The sequence below is a fragment of the Hemiscyllium ocellatum genome, chromosome 13, assembly GCF_020745735.1.
Source record: "Hemiscyllium ocellatum isolate sHemOce1 chromosome 13, sHemOce1.pat.X.cur, whole genome shotgun sequence".
NCBI lineage: Eukaryota > Metazoa > Chordata > Chondrichthyes > Orectolobiformes > Hemiscylliidae > Hemiscyllium > Hemiscyllium ocellatum.
In genome coordinates this window covers 18,680,937-18,694,703 of record NC_083413.1, presented here as the reverse complement: position 1 = coordinate 18,694,703, position 13,767 = coordinate 18,680,937, and the positions used below count along the sequence as shown (strand labels likewise).

Sequence of the window (13,767 nt, the reverse complement as noted above, 5' to 3'; positions counted from 1 at the left end):
TTCACATTTGAGTAGAATAGCTGGACATACAAAATTGCTAAGCAGAAGCCTTGCTTTATGATATTGCAGCATCATTGACTAAATCTTTCTTCCTTTTCTATTCCTTTACCTTCCACTCAATCCCACCACTGACCACTGATCTCCACACCTTCCCCCCCGCCCCCCCCCCAACTCTCCTCACCCCCCACCTTCCTTATGTCTAAACTCCTCAATGGCCATTCAAGCTCTGAGATGAATGAGGACCAAAAACAAAGCCAATCAGGAAAGGAATTACATTAAAAGTAAGATGCTGTAGATGTTGGAAATCTGGAACAAGCAAAAAATGCTCAACAAACTCAGCAGGACTGACAGCATCTGTGGCTATAGACACAGAGATAACTGAAGAAGAAGTCATCCAGGTATTGAAATGTTAATTCTGTTTCTCTGTCCACAGAAAGAAAAAAATCAGTCTGTATAATTCCTCTCTGATGTTAGGCAATTGAGACGAGATGAAATTAAAGCAGTTTGCATTCACTAAAAGTTGGAGGTAAGAGCAAATCTGAATATATTGTACAAATGAAAACACAATAAGCAGCCTTTCATTTGGTGCTTGATCTTGCAAGTAGCTGGAATGTTTCATATTACATTGTATTTATAGCACAGAAACAGGTCATTTAGCCCATTGGGACCCTGGTTTTACAAAACCAAAGTGCTGGAAATATGAAATAAAACAGAAGTTTCTGGGAATACTTAGTAACTCAGGCAGCATCTCTGTGGAGAAAGAATGCATCAGAGAAAGAGTCAGTGATATGAACCAATAACTCAACTATCTCACCTACATGTGCTGTAAAACGTGCCAAATTGCTTCTCAGCCTTTTGGCTATGATCAAGTGTGGTATCTGTTTTATCAATTTAATTATTTCTAGTATTTTCTCCTTCAATTTTATGCAAAGTTTTGCATCCTATTCAAATGGCAGCATGGTGGCTCAGTGCTTTGCATTGCTGTCTCACAGCACTAGGGCCCCGAGTTGGATCCAGCCTTGGGTGACTGTCTGTGTGGAGTTTGCACATTCTCCCCATGTCTGTGTGGGTTTCCTCTGGGTGCTCTAAAGATGTACAGGTTAAGTGAATTAGCCATGGTAAATGCAGGGCTATTGGAATAGTGTGGGGGGGAGGGCGGAGGGGGGTGTGGTCATTGGGGCTGGGTCTGGGTGGGATGCTTTTTGGAGGGTCAGTGTGGACTCGATGAGCTGAATCACATCTTTCCACACTGAAGGGATTCTATGATTCAAATCTCTCACCCAAAAGAGGCCCCACTGTAATGTAACCTCTCACTGCTGAAGTCCAGGATGCTCAGCATTACACCTTGGGACCTACAGTATTACAGACTGAAGAAAGTCTGTGCTGTACTCAGAGAATATTTCACATTTAAGTCTAATGGTGGAGTATGCTCCTAGTGATTAAATTACTGTATAGAACAGGAGAATGTGAAATGAGGAAATGTATGGAGTCAATAAACATTAAGACAGGATATTACAGAATTTCACCTGAAAAATATGACAGGTCTCAACTGCCCATTCCTACACTTATCAATTCAACTCCTGTTTCATTCCAGAATATCTGTGTGCACAAACTACCTGGGTAGTCCATCTCACATGCTTATTTCTGAGCATGAGTTGATTAAATTTATCTTCTTTCGTTAAGACCATAAGATTGTATGACATAGGAGCAGAATTGGCCCATAGGGTCTGCTCCACCATTCAATGAGATCATGATTGATCTGATAATTGTCAACTCTGTTGCCTTTCTCCATAATGCTTTATTCCTTACTAATTAAAAATCTATCTATCTCACCCCTGAGCATACTTAGGGATTCCAGTCTCAGCAGCCCTCTGTGGTAAAGAATTCCATAGATTCACTGCCATTTGAGAAAAGAAAGTCCCCCTCACCTTTGCATTAACTGAATAACCACTAACATGGAGTTTATGCCCTCTCGTCTTATTCTGCTCCACAGGGTGAGACAACCTTTCCACATTTATCTTGTCAAGTCCTCTAAGAATCTTGTATTCTTCAATAAGCTCATTTCTCATTCTTTTAAATTTCAATGTGCACAGGCCCAATCTACTCAACCTCTCCTCATAAGCCAGTTTTTCCAAACCCAAGAACAGTCCCTTTAAAATCTCAAAATATATCTCCTTACATTTCCCCCTCTTCAAATTAAATGGTTCTAGGCATTTCAGGCCTTGAAGCTCAGCCGAGTTTTTAAATAAGGGCACATCCATTAAAATGTTTATTCTCCAGCTATGATCAATATTGCACTCACTAGTTCAATTGTGGACATATCCACGCATTGTGCAAACTTATTGGAACTTCTTGGGATTAACTTACCCTCACATAAATGATACATTTCCAAGATGCAGTTAACTTACCTTTCTGTTTCCACTCATGAAAGCATTAGGTGTTAACTGAGGGGATGGGAAGAGATGGCAGTGTAATGGTAGCATTACTGGACTCATAATCTAGAACCACAGACTAATACCTTCATGGCATAGCTTCAAATTCAACCATTACTTAAGTTCTGGAATTGAAAGCTAATCCAATAAGAGACCTTCAAGTACAGGATCATAGTTCCTTGAAAGTGGAGTCACAGGTATATAGGATACCGAAGAAGGCTTTTGGTATGCTTTCCTTTATTGGTCAGTGCATTGAATATAGGAGTTGGGAAGTCATGCTACAGCTCTGCAGGAAATTGGTTATTAGGTCACTTTGGAATACTGTGAGCAATTCTGGTCTCCCTGCTATAGGAAGCATGCTGTGAAACTTGAAAGAGTTCAGAAAAAATTGTTGTTTGACTGAAGGGCTTGAGCTGTAGGGCAATGTTGATTAGGCTATGGTTATTTTCTCTGAAGCATTGGTCACTGGGGGCGACCTTATCAGACTTTATAAAACCATGAGGTGTATGAATAGCCAAGGTCTTTCCCCCCAGGTGGGGGAGTCTAAAATGAGAGTGCATATGTTAAAAGTGAGAAAGGAAATATTAGAAAGAGACCGAAGGAGAAACATTTTCATACAGAGGTGGTACATGTATGGACTGAGCTGCCAGAGGAAATGGTGGAGGCTGGTATGATTATAAGATTGAAAAGACATTTGGTTGTGTATCTGAAGAGGAAGTATTTAGAGAGATATAGGGAAAGTGTTGGCAAATAGGACTACAATAATTTAGGGCATCTGGCCAGCATAGACAAGTTGGACCAAAGGGTCTGTTTCCATGCTATACATCTCCATGATTCTATGACTCTATAACTGTGACCATCAAACTATCATGGATTGTCATTAAAATCTATTTGGATCAGTCATGCCATTCAGGGAAGAAAACCTGCTGTCTTTACCAATGTGTGACTCCACCGGAATGTAATATCCCCTGGAATAGCCTAGAAATCCATGCAGTTCAAGGGGAATTAAGAATGAACAACAAATGTTCGCTTTGCTGGTGACATCTACACCTTACATAGGAATTTTGGCTGAGGCTGTCGTGATTGCTGTGACTGTGTCAAAAAGTACCTGGAAAACCCCAGGTGTAATGACAGAAATGGTGAGTAAATCATTTCTTTTTCCTAAGAAGTATAGTCAGTGGAACCTCCTGCCAAGTCACCAACACTACAATTCTTTACCCAAGAAGGCTGTGAATGACCAGTCATTGTGCACATTCAAGACCAGGATTAAAAGAAATTTTAGATAAGAAGAGATACAACAAATACAAAGATAGATTAGATTAGATTAGATTAGATTAGATTACTTACAGTGTGGAAACAGGCCCTTCGGCCCAACAAGTCCACACCGACCCGCCGAAGCGCAACCCACCCATACCCCTACATTTACCCCTTACCTAACACTATGGGCAATTTAGCATGGCCAATTCACCTGACCCGCACATCTTTGGACTTAGTACAGGGTTCATGTAAAGGTTCAACTATGATGTTAATGGATGGCTGACTGGCCAGCACCAAGAGGTTCGATGACTTACTCCTGTATGATTTTTCTATGTTAAACTTTTAATACTGCAATATGAACGCTAACAACATTTTGAGATGCACATTCATTGCTTTCTGTGAGATAGTCACCAATACTCCAGATCTCTCTCCTATGTTGTGTAAATTAGCTTCAGGAAATTTGGTTTAAAACCCTTCTGCTCAACAAGATCCCACACATGAGGCAGTGAACAAAATCAGGATGGCATGATGCTGGAAGTACGTTTTCCTCATGGGAAAGATTAGAGTTAGAGAATACAGTTTAAAAAGAAAGGTGTCTTCCATTTAAGACTGAGGTCAGGAGAATTGTTTGCCTTAGGGAGTATTTTGTCTATGATATTCCCTTGTCAAAAGAGCAGTGGAGGCAAAATCATTAGATAACTTTAAGGCTGAGTAATATAAGTTCTTCATTGACAATATATAGAAGGTGAATATAGAGGGCCCTGATGAAGGGCTTTGGCCTGAAACATTGATTTTCCTGCTCCTCAGCTGTTATCTGACCTGCTGTGCTTTCCCAGCATCACTCTAATCTAGACCATAGAAGTTGAATAGGCAAGTAGAATTGAGGGTGCAATCAGGTCTGCCATAATTTCATCAAATAGCAGAGCAGACTTAAGAGGGTTACTCCTGCTCCTAGTTTGCAAGTTTGCATTTTGTTCATAATTAGAATTACAGATAACTTTTTATAATGGTTCATCAATTGATTAGGATTTAGGAGATAGAGTGCAAGAATAATAGAAATGAATTCCAGTTGATAGGGTGTGACTAGTAGTCTCCCTCAAGGACCTGCACGAGGGCCTCATTCTTCCACCATATTTATAAGTGACTTCAAACAAAGAATAGAGGATCTTATGCCCATCTCTGCTTAGAATACTAAGTCGTACAGTATATGGGTAGATAGAAGCAAAATTGGAGAGGTTGCAGAATAGATTCACCAGAATGATATCAAACTGTAAGGAGTAAGTTATAATGACAGGTTGTGTAGACTACGTTTCTAGTTCCTTGAGTATAGAAATGTTAAAGGTTTTAAAGAAAACTAAGTTCGTTGAGATTTTTTGCTTTTCACTCATCGGACACTGATTGGTTTCCCCTAAACTGATAATAATTGGCAGTTAACTGGCAGGCATTGTTACAAGTTTTAAGCTGGGCACGTTGACTCTAATTGGTCAAGGCATCGCTCCAAGAAATGAAGCTGTCGCCTTTTTTATTGGGTTGAAACAGACACAGTGCATGTACGTCCTCTCTCTGTCTGTAAAGAACAGACCTCAGTATTAATTTTTGAAGTTTCGAATACATGCAGGAGCACCACACTTTGAACCTAACTGGCAAGCTAAATTGGTTGCACTTTTCTTTTATGAAGTATAAATGTTGCTTTTCCCCTAAAATTGGTATTTTCACTAATTGTGTGAGGTGAATAGCTATATCAAAAGTGTATGTTTTTTTCAGCAATATTCATGCTCTGTATTAGCAAACAACTATTTGATGACTAAAGGGTAATGCAATTGAGTTGCATAAAGTGATTAAAGGAATTGATGAAATGGATTCCATTAATGGAATGTTAATTACACTGTTAATATGCAAAGGCCAAGGGCTTGGTTTAATTAATGAATGAGAGCAATTATAAAGAGATTACCGGGACATGGTTAAGAAGCCGATACATTTTACATTCTGTAAAGAAACCTATTATTAAGTAAATTAACAATGTCTTAACCAACTAACTTGAGTTAGCAAAAGGTGAGAAACTATTTCTCCTATTGTGGTAATACAGATCAAAGAGGCATAATCACAAATTTAGAACGAGGTTATTCAGGGGTGATGACAGGAAGCAGCTGCTTGCACAAAGATGAGTGGAAATCTGGAACTTTCTATCTCGCCACAAAGCCCATGGGGCCAGGGGCCAATTATAACTTTTAGAAACTGCCATTGATGGAAATGAAGCTAAGATACAAATCAATCATAATCTAGAATAGGGCAAAATGGGTTTGCAATGGTGAATTATCTAGTCCACTCTTATGACCATACTCTACTCAATTAATTTAGGCTATTTTTGAAGTTTCAATACAATTGCTGTTCAAGGAGTAAACAAGAATAAAATTCACCACATCAACACTGAAATCTTTGCTCTAATTATTCTAACTATGGAGACTGTCTCTTAATACAGCAGCATTGAATAGAGACAGGTTCAATAGTCCCCTCCATTGACAGATGTAAAATATGCTATTGAATTGTTTTCACTTGCTTATTTTTTCCATTTACTTGTGGGACATGGGCATTGTTGGCTGGGCCTGTATTTATTGCTCTTTCCTGGTTGTCATGAGAAGGTGATGATGAGCTGCAGTCCACCTGCTGTGGGTTGACCCATAATGCCCTTACTGAGGGAATTCTAAGATTTTGGCACAGTAACTGTGAAGGAATAACAATATATTTCCAAGTCAAGTTGGTGAGTGACTTAGCAGAGAACTTGCTGATGGTGGTATTCCCATGTAATGAAAAAAAGTCAAGGTTCTACCCAAATTTAGGCAGGACACAAATTGGTTTACTAATAAAACAATGCCTCTGAACAGCTGTCTTGTGCTATCGTGGGCAAGGGTTGCCTCCTGAGATTCGATGGGCACTAATTTTGGATCAAGCAATTTTCAGAAACCTTTCTGTCTACGTGCAGAGTGCCACTAAGTTCAGTCACTGAGCTGTGTGGCTGCTATTAGACTGAATAGTTCAAATGTGCAAAAACATCAAAATCACTGCCATGAAAGCAAATAAATTAATAAGTATGAGTTAAGAAGAACTGTCCAAAATGGTTTGCTGTTTAAATGTGAGGCAGCTGAGTTTAGGTTAAAGTTAGGGGCTAGCAAAGTAATCCCACAGGAACAAGCATTAATGTGGGGTGTCAGTCTGTATTACATGATGTGGAGGTCCCATTGTTGGACTGGGGTAGACAAGACCAGAAGTCACACAACAGGTTATAGTCTAACAGGTTTATTTGAAAGCCACAAGCTTTTGGTGTGCTGCCCCTTCATCAGGAGCAACACTGTGAAATCTCTGTGGTTTCAAATGTACCTGAAGGACTATAACCTGGTGTCGTGTGACTTGTGACTTGTATTACAACAGTAGTTTCTGAAGTGGAATTGTTGCACTTAGTTTTGGGTGTAACTTCTGACTGTTTTTGATAGATTATATCAAGCTCTGTCACTGTTTGGATGATTCACAGTACAGATTTGACAATCTGGAATTTCTATTCAGCAAGCCAAAGATTCCAGCCAGTGCTTTCTGAAACAGTTTGGCAAAGCATACTGCTAGGATGACAACATTTTGTCTTTGTAACTTTCGGAATAGCATTGAAGGTCGTGATTAGAATACATTAGTGAATAACTGAATAGTTGCCATGTGCTGTTGGAAAATATCTCCTGAAATGAACTGTCTAATGCATGTGACTTTGTCCAGTAAGTGGAGTGAGTTTTAGTGGTGCCTAGTTATCCAGAATTCAGGCTACAGTTCTGGAGACATAGTTTTAGAACCCATTATGGTAGCTGGTGAAATTTGAATTGAATAAAAAGATTGTGATCACATAAACACCTCCGTTTTAGTAAAAAAGCAATTACCTCATTCACTAATGCCCTTTAGGGAATGAAATCTGTCCTTACCTGGTCTAACCTACATGTGTCTCCAGTAGCAATGTGGTTGACACTTAACTGACCACTGGACAATTAAAAAGACCAGTGTCAATACCTCAGAGAATCCCATGGCTAGCAAGGATTACAGTGATGGAACTATTAAAATCATTGAGTAATTTATAATCAAGGATAAGAATTTTATAGTCAGCATGTTAATTGACCAAGAGCCAATCTAGTTGGCGAGTACAGGAGCAATAGGTAAACAGGACTGGCTGTGAATCAAGACAAGGGCAACAAAGTTTTGGAGGGCCCGAAGTTTACGGAGTGTAGAATGTGGGACACCAGTCAGGAGTAAGTTGGAATACTTGAGTCCAGAAATAGTGAAGGCACAAATGATCGTGTCAGTGGCAGATGAGCTGACACAGGACGAAGGTTGGGTGATGTTGTGGAGCAGTTGTTGAACGTCAATATTGGGTTGGAAGACTATTTCATGGTCCAGTGTAATAACAAAGTTGCAAATAAACTGGCTTAATCTCATGTGGTTACCAGGATGAAGGATGGACTCAATTACTATGGAGCAGAACTCAGAGAGGTCACCAGAAAATATGTCCCTGGAGGAAATTTCTGCTCATCCTGGGGTAGATTTTTGATAGTTGAATAAGAGCAGGGGAATTGAGAAAGGTAATGCTGAGGTAGAGTTCTCAATATAAAAATGAAATCCAGTAAAAAACAAATATTGTGTTCCTGATGATGCTACTGAGGGGCAGCAAAAAGATGAAAAATATGAGTGGGCCAAGGATTGACCCTTGGGGAAGGATTGCCTGAGGTAGGAAAATAGCAATTGCAAATGTTTTTCTGGCTCTGATTAAATAAGTTTGAATGGAACCACCTGAGAGTGGTCCCACACACTAGACAACATATCAATAGAAAGGGAAATTTAGGAGAGGTCTATGACAGGCACCTGAATTGATATTTCTGGTTTTCAATAGTCTCCACAAAAATCAATGCACTTCCATAATAATGTGATACATTCTGCTCAACATCGGTAGTGATGAAGGAAGTTCAAGCCACAGAAGAGATGCAGTAAAGAACCACATGGCAGATCGTACTATGATATGAAAGAGTTGGCAGCTTTAGTATTGAAGGGAGGTTAATACAGGTTTATGAATAAACAGGATGATATACCTAAAGAAAAGTTAGAACAAAATGCTAAAAAAAACTTGAACAATGGAAACAGCATCAAATTGATAAAATAAATTTCAAGATGAACTTCAAGCAAAGATTGGCCATGGGATAAATAGCATTTTGAATGGGGCAGTCAAACAATTCTTCAAGTTAAATAGGGATGGAGAGGGAACTGAAGTAATCTATTCACTTCTGGATGAGCTAAAATGGGCTGATGAGCTCTCTTCTGTATTTATCTTGTAATTTTATATCAGGCTAGTTACAATTTCCATAAAATCCCTGCCAAAGAAATGTTCAAAGGACCACAATTACTAGCAAAGAATGTCATGCAAAAGACAGAAATGTTGCTGAATGTTTTAAACTGTCCTTTTGTTTTCACACATACATTTGTGGCATTAAAAAGATTGATGACCACATTCTTCTGCCTTTGCTCTTCAGCAATAAGGGACAGAAATCCTGGAGGACAGCCAATTTGTCAAGGGCAGTTTGTGGGCAATCTTGTTATAAGTTGAAATCGTTTCCAACAGCTCCTTGAAAAACAATACCAGCAGATCAGCAAATTCCATTCTATAGTAAAGCATGGCACACAGCAAAGAATAACAGGACTAATCAGGAATAGCAACATCAACACTACAGCTCGATATCTGGGCTTTGATTTGAATAAATAGTCCAGTGAGTCTGTTGACAACATTGCCTTACCCAATGACATGAAGGTGAGTATGGGTATTTTCTTGTCAGCATGTCTCTAGTCAGTACTCTGGTTAGTATCCATCCCTATGTTGTGGGATACTGCAGTTCAATTTCCCAACTCGGGGTGAATTGATTTTTTTTTCAGGTTGGCAACCTGTAGCCAGTGAGATTCACAGGGATCAATGCTGAGACCACAGTCGTTTGGAATATATATTAATGACTTCGAGGAAGGAAGTGAATGTACTGTAGCAAAATTTGCAGACAATGCAAAACTACGTAGTAAGGCAAGTTGCGAAAATATACACACAGTTTACAGAGAGGTATCAATAAGTTAGGTAAGTGGGTAAAATATTGGCAAATGCAATATAATGTAGGAAAATGTGAGTTTTCCATTTTGGAAGGGAAAATTTAAAAAAAGAGTAATGTGTAAATGGAGAAAATTTGCAGAAATCTGGAATTTTAGGATACTGTGCCTGAAACACAGAAAACTAGCATATAGGTGTGGTAAGTAATCGTAGAATCATACATGCAGAAATGGCCCTTTGGCCCATCAAGTGTGCACAGTCATATGGGAAACACCTGACTTTTAATGTAATCGTATTTACCAGCACTTTGTCCACAGCCTTGACTGTTATGTTGTGCCAAGTCCTCATTCAGTTACTTTTTAATGGACATGAGGCAACTTGCCTCTACCACCATCCCATGCAGTGCTTTGCAGGCTGTTACCATCATCTGGATAAAAAAAGGTTTTCCTCTTATCCCCTTAAACATCCAGCCCCTCACCTTGAAACTGTGTCCCTTCATAACTGTACCTTCAATTCAGGGGAATACCTACTCCTTATCCACTCTGTCCGTGGCCCTTATCATTTATATACCTCCATCAAGTCACCTCTCAGTCTTCTCTGCTCCAATAAAAACAATCCAAGCCTATCCAACCTTTCCTCATAACTCAAATTTTCCACCCCAGGCAATATTCTGGTGAGTCTCTTCTGCACCCTGTCCAATGCAATCACATTCACATTCTTCCTATAATGTAGCAACCAGAACTGCACAGTGCTCTAGCTATGGTCTCACTAAAGTTCCATATAACTCCACCATGAGTTCCCTGCTTTTGTAATCTATGTCTTGATAGATAAAGGCATGTGTCCCATAGGGATACTATAATTCCATGACTATATATGTCTTTTTCACAATACTATTAGTATGCCCCTCCATCTTCAGAGATATGTGGACAAACACTCCAAAGACCCTATGTTCCACAGAATGTGCCAATCATTGAATACTTGCTTGTCAAATTACTCCTTTCAAAGTGAATCATCTCACACCTTTCAGGCTTAGATTCCATCTGCGGGATATCTGTCATTTGACTATCCCATTTATATCTTCTTGTAGTCCAAGAAGTTCAACCTCACTGTTAACTACCTGACCAATCTTTGTGTCACCTGCAAATTTACTAATCCAAATCCCCAAACTGTCATCTATGTCATTTACATAAATGACAAATAAAAGGGGACCGAGCACAGATCCCAGTGGTACATCACTGGACATTGGCTTCCACTCACTAAAACAGTCTTCTGTCATCACCCACTGTCTCCTACAACTGAGGGAATTTGAATCCATTTCAGCAAATTACTTTGTATCGCATATGCATTTGCCTTCTTGATAAATCTCCTAAATGGGTTTGTCAAAGGCTTTTCTGAAATCCATATAAATGATATCGACTACATTACTCTCACCTAAGCAAGAAAGTTAATGTAAATTTGGCCCTTATTTCAAGGGTTTGGAGTATAAGAGCAGGGAAGTCTTATTGTAGCTGTAAAGGTGCTGGTGAGGTCACATCTGGCAACAACGCAAAGTGGCCGAACAAAGACTGATAGCCAAGTTCGGTACCCATGTGGATGGCCTCAACTGGGACCTTTGGTTCATGTCACACTACAGGTGACTACACACACACACCTACAAACACATGCACATGCACATGTACATGCACAAGCACATGCGCACATACTCACACACTTCTACAGACCCATACGCACACACTTCTACAGACCCAGACACTATCGCAGATCCTCTCTCATACATGAGCTTTCACACTCACAGTTGCACCGTCTCACAGACACATCGTCCTTTACACTCACATTCACACACAAACACATATAAGTTTGTGGGATGAATTTGTATTTGCAGATTTACATTTTATTTTGCTCAAAACCTGCATGACTCCATGTAAGATTCTATAAATCCCCTATTTTAGATTACAATCAGTCTGAACATAGTGGCACAGACAGCCTCACACAAGGCACCTCACACTTTCAATGCATTATCTGGCCAAATTGGCAGCTATTGTTTACTTGAGAATGTAACTTTAAGAATGTTCTGGGATTTACATACGTAAGAACTGAAACCAACATACCCATTCTAAAAGATGAGAGACTTAACAAACAATCCATGTCTTTTTCAATATATAATTTCAGTTGCATTACACTTTTGCTATAAATTCTGTGTCCTACAAGCTTTACTCCACAACCACCTGATAAAGGAGCAGCACACCAAAAGCTAGTGCTTCCAAATAAACCTATTGGACTATAACCTGGTGTTGTATGGTTTTTAACTTTGTACATCTGGAGAACTGTTTTCAGCATTTGAGGGAAGATATTGTTTTAATGAAGGCAGTTCAGAGAACATTCACTCAGATGATCCCTGATATGGATGGATTGTCTTATGAACAACGGCTAAACAGATTGGGACGTTACTTATTGGAGTTTAGAAGAATGAAAAGCGATCTCATTGAAACATTTAAGATTCTTAAGAGGTTTCACAGGGTCAGTGCTGAAAGGATATGGATGGGTAAATAGGCAAAGTCTTGAATTCCCCACCAACAATATTTTAGGATTGTCATTAATAGACCAGCTAGATAAATACTTTGGCTTTAAGAATATGTCAAAAGCTCGGAATTCTGTGCTGAATAACTCACTAGCTAAGTCCTGAAAAACCTGCCCAAAGCACAAGTCCAGAGTGTGATGGAATATTCACTTCTCTGAATTAATCCAGTTCTAACAACATTCAAGATGGTTGACTTAATCCAAGATAGTGCAGCCCACTTGATTAGCAACCTATCCATCGCCTTGAGTGTTCACTCCCTCCACCATGAGCACATAGCACTGTGGGCGGCACAGTGGCACAGTGGTTAGCACTGCTGCCTCACAGCGCCTGAAGACCCGGGTTCAATTCCCGACTCAGGCGACTGACTGTGTGGAGTTTGCACGTTCTCCCCGTGTCTGCGTGGGTTTCCTCCGGGTGCTCCGGTTTCCTCCCACAGTCCAAAGATGTGCGGGTCAGGTGAATTGGCCATGCTAAAATTGCCCGTAGTGTTAGGTAAGGGGTAATGTAGGGGTCTGGGTGGGTTTCGCTTCGGCGGGTCGGTGTGGACTTGTTGGGCCGAAGGGCCTGTTTCCACACTGTAAGTCTAATCTAATCTAATAGATGAAAAATTGAAAGCATCAACTCACCAAGTTGACTTTGATAGCAACATTCAAACCCATTTGTGATACCTGAGGTACTGAAGCAATTCATGTCCACATGCAACAAGAGGTGGACTGCACACAGACGTGACATGATGAGTGGCAAGATGTATTTGCATCATGATATGCCAGACAGCAACCATCTCTAATAAGTGAGAATCTAGTTACCTCCCATTGCTTCAGTACCTCAGGTATCACAAATGGTATGGAATACTAAGCAGTCATCAGTGAACATCTCAACTTATGACTTTACGATGGAGGGAAGGTCACTGATGAAATGCCTGATGAGAGTCAGCCCTAGGAACACATCCTGAGGGAACTCTTGCAACCATGTCCTCTGGAAATCAACTCTTGCAAAAATAACATTTTTTTTTAAATGCACATTCCTGGTCCTGACTTTAAAAATTGTGCTGTGATGTTACTGCCAGCTGAACTATATTGTTCTCAGGCTTTCAGTCTTCAATTTCCATTTGTACAAACATGGGATGGGATTGTCACTTGTTGGGTTCTGGTCCATCTCTAATTGCCCTTGAAAGGGTGGGACACTTGAACCCCTACACTTCTGGCACAGAGCAAAATGACTATCCAGAACATCACAGTTGGCACCTCTTGAAAAAGGAATGAATATTAATGCATATACCGATGAATCTCTGAGGTGAGTTCTGATATACCTCAAGTAGTCTTGTGTTAGAGACTCTGCTAGAAGGTTGGAACTGACCTAGTTCAGACCATTGAGCTCTGCTGCCATATCAT

General features: G+C 40.0%; 1 pseudogene; it reads left to right on the top strand.

Moving 5' to 3' along the window:
- Window positions 1–839: 839 nt before the first annotated feature.
- Window positions 840–1,009, top strand: LOC132821990 (U2 spliceosomal RNA; annotated as a pseudogene).
- The last annotated feature ends 12,758 nt before the right edge of the window (window positions 1,010–13,767 follow it).